Source organism: Dreissena polymorpha, chromosome 3, assembly GCF_020536995.1.
Source record: "Dreissena polymorpha isolate Duluth1 chromosome 3, UMN_Dpol_1.0, whole genome shotgun sequence".
In the NCBI taxonomy this organism is placed as follows: Eukaryota; Metazoa; Mollusca; class Bivalvia; order Myida; family Dreissenidae; genus Dreissena; species Dreissena polymorpha.
Genome location: NC_068357.1, coordinates 76,770,402 through 76,780,972, shown reverse-complemented (window position 1 = coordinate 76,780,972; position 10,571 = coordinate 76,770,402). Strand labels below are relative to the sequence as shown.

At 34.0% G+C, this 10,571-nt stretch overlaps 1 long non-coding RNA gene across 1 annotated transcript; it reads left to right on the top strand.

Moving 5' to 3' along the window:
• Nucleotides 1-3,816: 3,816 nt before the first annotated feature.
• Nucleotides 3,817-6,910, top strand: LOC127873235 (uncharacterized). The gene is made up of 2 exons (XR_008046067.1): nt 3,817-4,186; nt 6,137-6,910. It is a non-coding gene; the product is annotated as an uncharacterized LOC127873235 (long non-coding RNA).
• Nucleotides 6,911-10,571: the final 3,661 nt, after the last annotated feature.

Genomic DNA, 10,571 nt, shown 5'->3' with positions numbered 1-10,571 from the left:
AAATATTTTGCACGATTTAAAGAGGACAAATGGTAAGGTAGTGTATTAGGATTGCCACGGTTTCAATGCATCCAATATAATTAAGTTGGCGGAGGACGTTTGTATTAAAGGTGTGACTCGATTTTGTAGGTGGTTGCTTTTCTAGAATGACAATGTGTCAATGATATTTATATAATAATGCCAGTCATCAAACGTAATAAATTTTTTAATGAAAAATGTAAATCCGATGTAATGAATAATATCCTCCTTTTAATTTGAATGATTAACCTTCATGAAACGCAATTTGTGTTTTTTTGAATTGACAATTGATACAAGTATACGAGTTTAACGTATTATTCTAACTCCAATCTTTATTTCGACATACTGATTTTGTGCGTATACCCTTTCCGTAAAAAGCAACCAGCCATATCCCATTGAAAGAAAAACAAAATGCTAACGGAAAAAACAGCATCAGCGAAAGTCTATAAAACCTAACGGACACAGAACCAAACAAACTAAATCTAGTACAGTATATGCTGTATATATCATATATTACATTATTTTAGTAAGATCATTCCCGTTTTTTGTTGTTCAATCCTTGCAATGTCCTAGAATATTAACGGATGGCCACACCTTATTTGTTCCGAATCGTCATTGAAAAATTAACCCATTATCTGATTGCAACCTGTCCCAGTTCGTTGAATCGTCATAGCAAAACTTTTTAGAAGAGTTAATCAGTACACCGAGTCTCAAACAATCCTTGTCAGAATTTTACAACACGTGTCGTCTCCGTGCTCAACGTTACGTTCTACGAGTGTTGCGCTAATAGTTGGTCCATCTTAATGAAACAGCGAATAATAGTGATAAATGAGAGTCTTCGTATGAAAGGTTACTGATGTTTTGTTTGCAATGCAATCGAGACGAAGATTAAAACACTCTATCCTCCATGCGCGACACAGCGTTACTAGGGTACCTGTGTTTCATGATATTAGCTTACAGCATTACATTATGTCTGAAATTGAATGATGTTTGTCAAAAGCTGTATGCCATTGTTAGCTAGATTTCGGAAGGTGTAATATGTTGCCTAGGCACTTAAAGCTGTTCTGGTACATAATGTGTCCGAATGGAGCTGATATTTGTTTTTCATGTTACTTCGCATCGCATGTGTTGTTTAAAAAAAAGACTAGACTATTTTAGCACACAAATAACATCACTTAAGGTACACTTTAAAATTGTGATCGGAAGTTTCACGTTGGATTCAGGATTTTGGAATTGACGCAATTTTTATAATAAAATTATTAATACCTTATTAACGCTTAACACAGTAATGTCTGTATTAATACCCAGTAGCTCGATTTTTTCTGCAACCGTGACGAAATTAAATTAAGTTATTAGGCACGCTCACAAATAATTTATTTTGAGCGACTTGTTTACTTTGTGTCAAAATAACACTTTTCAATTTATTTTCACAGATTCAAACATGATTAATCTCTTTACTACGAGGCAAACACAAAACAGTAATGACGTAGTCACATACTGAAATTATATTTTCGGGTATGAGCTTTCATTATCTGAAACTGATAAAATGAAAAATCAAAACAAACACGCTACGATTGATTTTTTTTCAGTGTGTAAACTGTTTTCGTTTAATTCTTTAAAAAAATGAAGATCGCTAACATTGGGATTCAATGCATACAGAATGTGAAAGTTCGGAATGCTGAAAGATAAAGATAAAGTCGATACCTTGTTAAACCAAGTTTCACTGTGGAAACCCATCATAGACTTAATATTTGTATCCTTTTTTTATAGTATTTACTTATTGTGTTATCATATTATCATCGTTCTGGAGTGGTTTCTTTAAATCTATTTGTAGGGTGTTTAATGACCAAAACCTGAAAACATGCTAAAATGTGTGAACATGTCCCTTAAATGGATATACCCGGTAACGTAAAAATTGTTTCACAGCAATGGTATTGTAAAATGATTGAGTAAAATGTGTGCAAATGTTTGATATTTTATTCTGTATCGAGTATGTAATATTAATATTCAAAAGGTTGGTATTTATAATATTGTTGTGTTAATTTTTTGATGTCTCTACTTGGTGGTATTTTTTGCAAACAGAACTGGAAAAGCCTCCAAAACCTTACTTTTTAAAGTGTTGTTCGTTTTCATCAGGGCAATAAAGTAAAAAAATTGAGAATTAATACAGTTAATGTGCATAAAAGCCTCATATGTTCAGCTACAGAAATACGACTTAAACGGTTTCTTGAACGTTGTTAATATACTCTGTTATCTATACGTGCTAATAAAATATGAAACATGCCACATGAACTGACAATGCGCCTGAAGGTCATCACACATTATTGGTCCTAAATGTCACTGCATAAACATGCCGCTACTGAAGGGCATTCTAAGATTACCCGTAGAGGGCTACGCAGATAATATTGTGAAAGGGGAAAATATGAATTATACAATTTATTTTTAAATAAAAGATATTAAATTTTTCTTTGGCATTTGCTAATAGTCATGGTATACAGATAACGTATAATAAATCAACATATATCAATTGACATGACACATTTAATAAATTCCATCTCATGATAAACATGTTATTAAAACGATAAAACAATTCAAGCAATTTATTATACAAATTTGTATTACTTTTATGCCATTTTATAGTGTTCCCTTATATAATTACTAAACGAAATCTGCTGTATAACAGCAGTTCATGTACTAGAGGATCTATCATGGTCATCATGTTATAGGCAAATCTTCAAAGGCACTGACCTCGAGCTAAATCCCTCGGGCCAATACTGCCGAAGGTGTGCAATAATCGTGTTCAACGGAAATCCACAGATTTGAGACACGCGTTACGGCAAAATAATTATAGATGTAAATCACTAGTCAAGATTACGTCCACTTTAACGGATATCACCAAAATAATTACTGGTTACAAAATCAATATATTATCTGAATTGTTTAATCCAAAGCAGTTCGTTATCGAGTACCAATGTCGTGATCAGACGCGGTGGTAGATTGTTTGCTCAATGTTGGCTATCAGACAGATTCCAACAAATAGCAGAATAACTGACCCTCTCTTGAGCGTTGAGGTTTGATCTCTCCATCTCGTTCCATGTACAAGTTGTGAAACTGAAAGTTGGCAGCGAAAATTAATATTTTTAAGCGACGACTAACAAGCAAAACGCAGCAACATCATGACAAACATCACAGTAATCATTACCTAAACCACCACCAACACAAAAGTAATACGAAACTATGTATAGCACTATACATGTAAAGTTATTCTTGCTTTTTTGTAATTAATCAATTTATACTAATCTGCCTACTACTTTAATGAAACAAATGTTGTTATTGAGTTTGATACTGCGAATATTATTGCTGCTGTTACTGCTATTACTAGTGCTTTTGTTACTCTTGCACGTACTACTAATACTCATACTAGTTAACAACTGTTGCTTTTACTGACTATAAGAGACTATTGAATCATGTTTCATGTTTTGTATTGCATTATTTGTTGAGAGACTTAATGACTACGTTTTATTGAAATGCAGTAATGTAAAAATGACAATTTTATGCATGGCAGCATGAATACACTTTTTCCTTACCATAGTGCTTTTAATACAGTAATATATATATATATATATATATATATATATATATATATATATATATATTTATATATATATATATATATATATATATATAAATTCAGACCTAAGAAACGCAACCCCCAACTATGATAAAGTTAAATTAAAATATGATACCGTACAAGTGAAATACACCAATAAACTTAAAGTTCATATCATTGAGTCCAAATAAGTCGTGATAAAGTTACATTTTTTGTGTTTTCGGGAAACGCTTATAAAGACGTAATGATTCTTAATGTATACTACAACACAAAGTCTATCTCATTTCAACGCTCTTTGGTGGAAAGGCTTCTTTGCCTGACCACGCAACTATGGATTTGTAACGATGACATCACAATCACCTGACAACAACGTGATAGATATAGGCTTGAATAGTCGTCTGTAGCTCATCGCATCCGTGCTTATTTAATGACACTAACACAGAAGTGGCTCAGTTGTGTATAAAAACGATAGGACAAAAGGAGGTTGTACGGATATTTTTTGAAGAAACGATTATTTATAAAGCTCAAGTGGATAAATCATTTAAATAACACAAAATGGTACGTTAAATATACAAAGTTGTTTATTTTAATGAAATTGGAAATAGTAAATTATAAAATAATACTATATATTATTTGTTAGAAACTGTTTTTTCTTATCAGAATATTTTGTTCATATGTTGCACGCTATTAACTAAGCATGATCGCATTAAAAAGACAATTATTGAATAATGAGGATGTCTGTTTTCTATTTATTTATGACATATTATTATGATTGTTCCTTTGAAAAACATTAAACAATATATTTCGTTTCGATTAATTCAGCTCCTTATGTATGCCTGCATTGAAATATATGCTTTCATTTCTAAAACGTTCACATTACTTAATGGTAAAATATTATTGAATTTATTGACAATTTAAAGAAATAGTTTTTATTTTTTTAATTTGAGAAACAAAGAACTACTTATTTTGACAGCAAATGCACAACCTATTTGTAACTTTCAAAATGCTTAGTACAATTTGAAAACAAGATCCCTTATTCAATACAGAAAAAGTGGAATGGGTTCCTGTACTTTATTTTTTTTATTCCTCTGCTCCAAAATTATTATTGTGAAACCTGAGTTTATTGTCATTTTATTAATCCAGAAAGAGACATTGCGACATGTACCATCAATCAGATTGTTGAGATGTTAGTGGGATTTAACGAGTTCATAAAGATAATGAAAATTACTCATTTACTCGATGAAAGCGCAGTTGCACTACCATCTGGTAATTAAAGTGTTTGAAATTTATCATTTTTCACGACAAGCACTCGACAACAAAATTTTGTTTCGAAAAATAAGCTAAAATCGAAGTCGCTTAGGGTATTAAATGTGTTAGCATTTTAAAGTTACAATGAACAATGCAAGAAGAGGCAATTAAGATTTTCTGAACAATCTGGACACTCTTTTTCAATACGTTTTGTTTGTTAATGTATACCTTTTTATATGAATGAGCGCACATTCTCATCTTTATTGAAATCGATATTTTTAATGTCGTACCGTTTTAATATCGTACCGTTCTCATTACATATCCCGTATTTATAGCTTGCTGTGCATAAATTAAACTGCTGCCAATCGTTCGGATTTTTTATCATGTTATATCATGTTATACACGTGCTTCGGTTAACAGTATGTAACCTTGCTCACGGATTCGTATCCTAACAACTCAATGAAAGTTTATGGGGAAAAACATCTTACTCTTTAGCTCACGTTTCCTCACCTTAAACAACATTAAAATATGAAATGTTTCCCAGTGGACAGTATCAGAAGAAAAAGAAATTTGATCTATTGGATCAAATGGATGTAATTTGTCAATATTTTCTCAAACTAAATGTTATAATCCAAACGGATACGTCGCATGGGACTTTGGGACATTTTTTAAAACTTGAAATGTAAAAATTCCGAGCTAACCATATTTCATAAATTATTATGCAACAAGTTTCCCAGTGCTTTTTCCGTTAACATTTTTTCTTTTATTCGTCAGCGTGTTCTTGTTAAACTATTTACTTCGAACAAATATTTGATATAAATTGTATTTCGCACGTAATACTGTCATCTTCATTTAAAAAAGTTTGCTTTTAATATTAGCAATCATAAACCTCCATGTTTGCACGAAAAATAAGTTATAACGTTGTATATGCATTGTGTTACGTGGGACATTCATCTAGGGTTCATTTTTAAGCTTTTACATATAAACTTCGCTCAATTTTAGAATAAAGATGGTTCTTTTCACATTTCTTTTTGCATGCATTTCTATATCCAAACGAAACTCTTGATTTTTAATTTAAAAATAATTTCGATTCTGTTAAAAATTAACCCAAGTAACTCTTAACGCAGAGAAATACGAATTAATAGTCCTATCATAAAAATCCTGTATAACAAACACGTTAATTTACCTCATATAAATATCACTTATAGAAACACTATAAACATGAATACTATACATTTGTATTTATTTTGTCTTTTGCAGAATAAATTAGTACACGTATTCACCCTGGTCCAGCTCTTGTTGTTTGCAATAAGTGGCTGCCTGTCATACCCTTCCATTGAGATCCGGGATAGTTACAACAGACAGACCAAGGCTATCCGACTAGCGAACTGCCAATTTGATGACGTACTACACACAAACTGCTATTCATGTGCGAGACTTTACGACAGCCACGCCCTGTATAAAGACTGCTGCCAGGGGGTAGAAACCATTCTGGCGGAACTATGCGCGACTGGACTATGAAAACTCTGGAGCAAACAAAAGTCTGTCTTTCGGATGGATGTAAAAATCAAAAGAACCATTACGCTTCGAGGCATCATTATGGTTAGCAACTCATGGACATTTAATCAATTGTAGGATTTCAATTAAGAATCTCATTTATCTGTGCTTTACCACATAATTGAACGATAGCGTTGTTCAGGTGTGTGTGATTTTCTACAAATTTATCCTAAGCAATACCGTGAACAAATAATATACTTTTTCGTTTTGATTACATCGCAACCATGTTATTTTCAATATAAAAACGCTATTGTACTACATATGATTGAGTTATGTTTGTGTTGTTTTATTTATAGAACATAAACATACGTGTAACAAAACATCTAATAATATAAGGAACTTTTTGGGCTGAAAACAAATTAAAATAACACAATGTAAGGTGTATTATTTAGTGAATGTTTTAAAAATCTATAAACAAACATAAGATGACTGTATCAAAATATTTTTTCTTCATAACCAATAAAGATGCATTGTATTTATGTTTGTTAGTTATGCGATGTGCTTGATGTTTTTGCGTCAAGAATATTATTTTTTATAAAATAATATAAAAATGCTAACATATATAGCAATGATTTCGTCTTTTTTATCACCGAAATATTTTCATTTACAGTTGAACCAACATAAACCTAAACCATTAGCATGTGAAGTTCGCACAAGCTCATCAAATGTGATACTTTCCGCTTTTATTGTATTTTTCGTTTAAAGGAAGTCTCTTCTAAGCGAACATCCAGTTTATGCGGAAAGAGTCGTCACTGCACACTTTTAATCTGAGACGACACTTTACACACATGCATAAATTACCTTTCCCTGACTTTGGCCCAATTATTATAGTTGACCAAATATGTAGTCAAATATAATCTATTATTTACTTAAACTATTATGATTTTTTCAAAGCATAATTTCTTCCATCATTAAATAGCATTACCGCACAATGCTGATGAGTGGATTTTATCCAACACTTAAACTATAAAGCAGTCGCGCACTCGGTTTTTAGTGCAGTATATCTCAATAATTAAAAAGAAGACAATCCGACTGAGGTTCCTATGACATTATAGTGACCAGACAGCCACAGCTTGTACTTTACTGAGAAAATTCACCCCGTATTTGTGTCTAAACCCCTGTACACAATCGAAAGCACAAACACTGATTTAATTAATACTCTACAAAATAAACAAGAACATCTTCGCACGTCGGTACTCCGCTGTTTTCCCTGTGTTTTTCAGATTATAACAAGAACGGCAATAGTAGATAGCTTGTGATTGTGTTTATACATTAATATTAAGACTTTTCTTGACACTTCATTTTTTAGTTTTAAGATTTAGAATGTGAAAACAATAAATAAATAAATTGAATTCGATCAAAATCATTAAAAAATATGAGTTTGTAACATAGTGCCTTAGATATATTGTTAGGACCCAGTCCGCGCGTTTACAGAAATATGATGGGGATTTCGTGTGTGTTTTCAATAAAACCAAAACCGAATAGCCTGTCCATGTATTTTTATTCTCCAGCAAGAAATGCATCTTAAAGAAATGTTAATGTCGTACTATAAAATTCAAATGTGTACTATATATGTATTCAATATTTTACTCTATGTTTCAATAGTTTTATTTTACTAGATTTAACAAAGTTCGTTTACTGAAATTCTAAATTAAAGTTGAATGGGAGATGTTTCCCAAATGTTCGTAAGTTAAGGTATGAGAAAAGCTAAGCTTTATATACTACTGGGATGGCACACTGCGCCTTGTGCCGGGCACATCGGCACACTGCGCCAGGCACATGGCACAGTGCGCCCGACACACGACACAGTGCGCCTACCACAACAAATTTTGCGCCGGATGCAGCTATGCCTTAACAGGTGCTCATAGAAACTTTAGAAAGATGCCAAACATTCAAGTTCTACAATACAATACAATCATAAATGACAACAACAGCCTAAGAAATTTCAATCACCTCAAAAGAGCGTTTTCTGCCGCTACAATTTGAAAACATTTCCTCAAAGACTATTTAAAATCTATGGTGAACGCTTGTAAAATACCCTGTAACCTGGCAACGACAATCGGGTACAGTAAAAATCAAGATGGCTGCCAGTTCATCCACAACAACATGTGTAAGAGCTTTGAATGGAAAAATCGTTGGATTAAGACAGTTTGAAGTGGTAACATTTACCAAAATATGAAAAGTAGTTTGTTAAATTAATAGGCATAGGTACTTCTTTAATTTACTGACGGAGAAAGTTATGCTTTTAGAAACAAATGTCTGCTTTGCCAACAGGAAGTCGGACTCGTAATTTTAAACAATGGAATAAACACACAAAACTGATTCTAGCCTGTATATGTAATTCTATTGACTGGCCGTTAAGTATTTAATTGATCAGCAATAATTAGTATGTGACCAGGCTAGATTAGACAACAGTTTAGGAGGAGAAGAGTGAATTATGCAGCTGGAAATTAAGGTAAGACTATAAACAATTCGTAAAAATAGCTTACAATAAATTAGATTGATTGACACTGGGGTGCAACATCACCCCCCCCCCCCCCCCTGTCTTTTATGGCAAACTCCTGTTGCCATATAAACAACAAATGTTACGGTATTTTTATAAAAACAAAATAGAACACTTAAAGTGTGAGCACTTAAATGAGCATATACGGTATCCGTTTTCTACAACAAAATGTAATGTGACATAAGAAATAAGTGTATCATATAAGAGCAATCATTCAAAACATCAAAAGTGTGAACACTTAACATGGCACATCCTAATTGAAAGCAACAATTTGGACATAAAAGGCGCGAACACTTAACGGTGCATATACATTGTACTGTTATAAGAAGAACAATCTGAACATTAAAAATTTAACGAGACATATACTCTAATTAGAGGAGCAATTTGAACACTTAAAGTCTGAACTATTAACAGGGCATACCCTATTACTAGTGAAACAATATGAACATTCAACAAGAGAACCAAAACGAAACTGCCCACTGTTAATTTTTTTAGGCGCTTTGCCCCCATTTCATCTAGTTCATGGTCCTTTTGACGCCGCTGGTCCCCAACCTTCTGCACTGTTACCTCAAGGTTTTTTATTGCCCTACTATTAAACTCCACGGCCGATATCAATTTGCCGATGGAGCTTTCGATCGTCTTCTCCAGCTGGAATAGAGCAGTCGCAACTAAACTGGGCTCCTGTGTAGCTTCCTGTTCCGTCTGCGTGCTTGCTGCCTTCGACACCACCCGCTTTGGCTCGTCCATCACTGGTGTGCTTAACCTTGAACTAAAGCCTGGAGCTAATGCGCACACCTTATATTGACTGAAGTCATTTTGTCCGCCTTGGGCTGGGGTCGCCTGAGGAACTCCAACATCGGCACTGATAAATCACTGGTGTGGGTAGATAGGTTGAAAACCCTGACCCTACGCTGGCACTGACATTGGCACTGGAAATCACTGGTGTGGATAGATAGGTTGGAAACTCTGACCCTACACTGACTGTTGCGGGACTTCGATAGAAGTCATCAAACACATCGAAATCGTCCAAATCCTGCTCAAAGGGAACAGTTTTGGAGGTCTCAAATCTGTTGAACTCTGGTCTGTCGGTGTGTACGGCAAAGCTGTCCCAGTAGACATGCCGTGTCCATTAAACAGATTGGCAAAAACTTGCGGTGTCATATTCACATTTACTAATTCGCCTTGGCCTTGGTCGATAGTCTCGTGCACAGCAAGCTCGTAATCCACTCCCTCTTGGACCTCCTTGGGGTGTGTATTCTCGATGAGGTACCTACTTTGGTCTTCACCTCCCTGCATTGGCGCGAACACTGCATGCCTCTTATAGTCCGTCACATGCTTATTCAAAGCTTCTCTCGATGAGCACCTAAACAAGCACAGAGAGCAATAGAACGGTGCTTGGTCCAAAGGGAAATGGTGCTTTAGGACGTGGTCGGCCATCCTGTACCTCTAATTCACATAACTCGTCCTGTTTCTCTTACAATGATTGCACGAGAAAAGAGGCCGCAATCTCGATCTCTGCCCATACTCCATCATCTGCAAATACACAATCATTGATTTCGGTCTTAATTTGAAGTTCGTACTCTCAAAAGTCACTCGAAAACTTAAATTATATTCGTTAATGTGCATTCCTTGCTG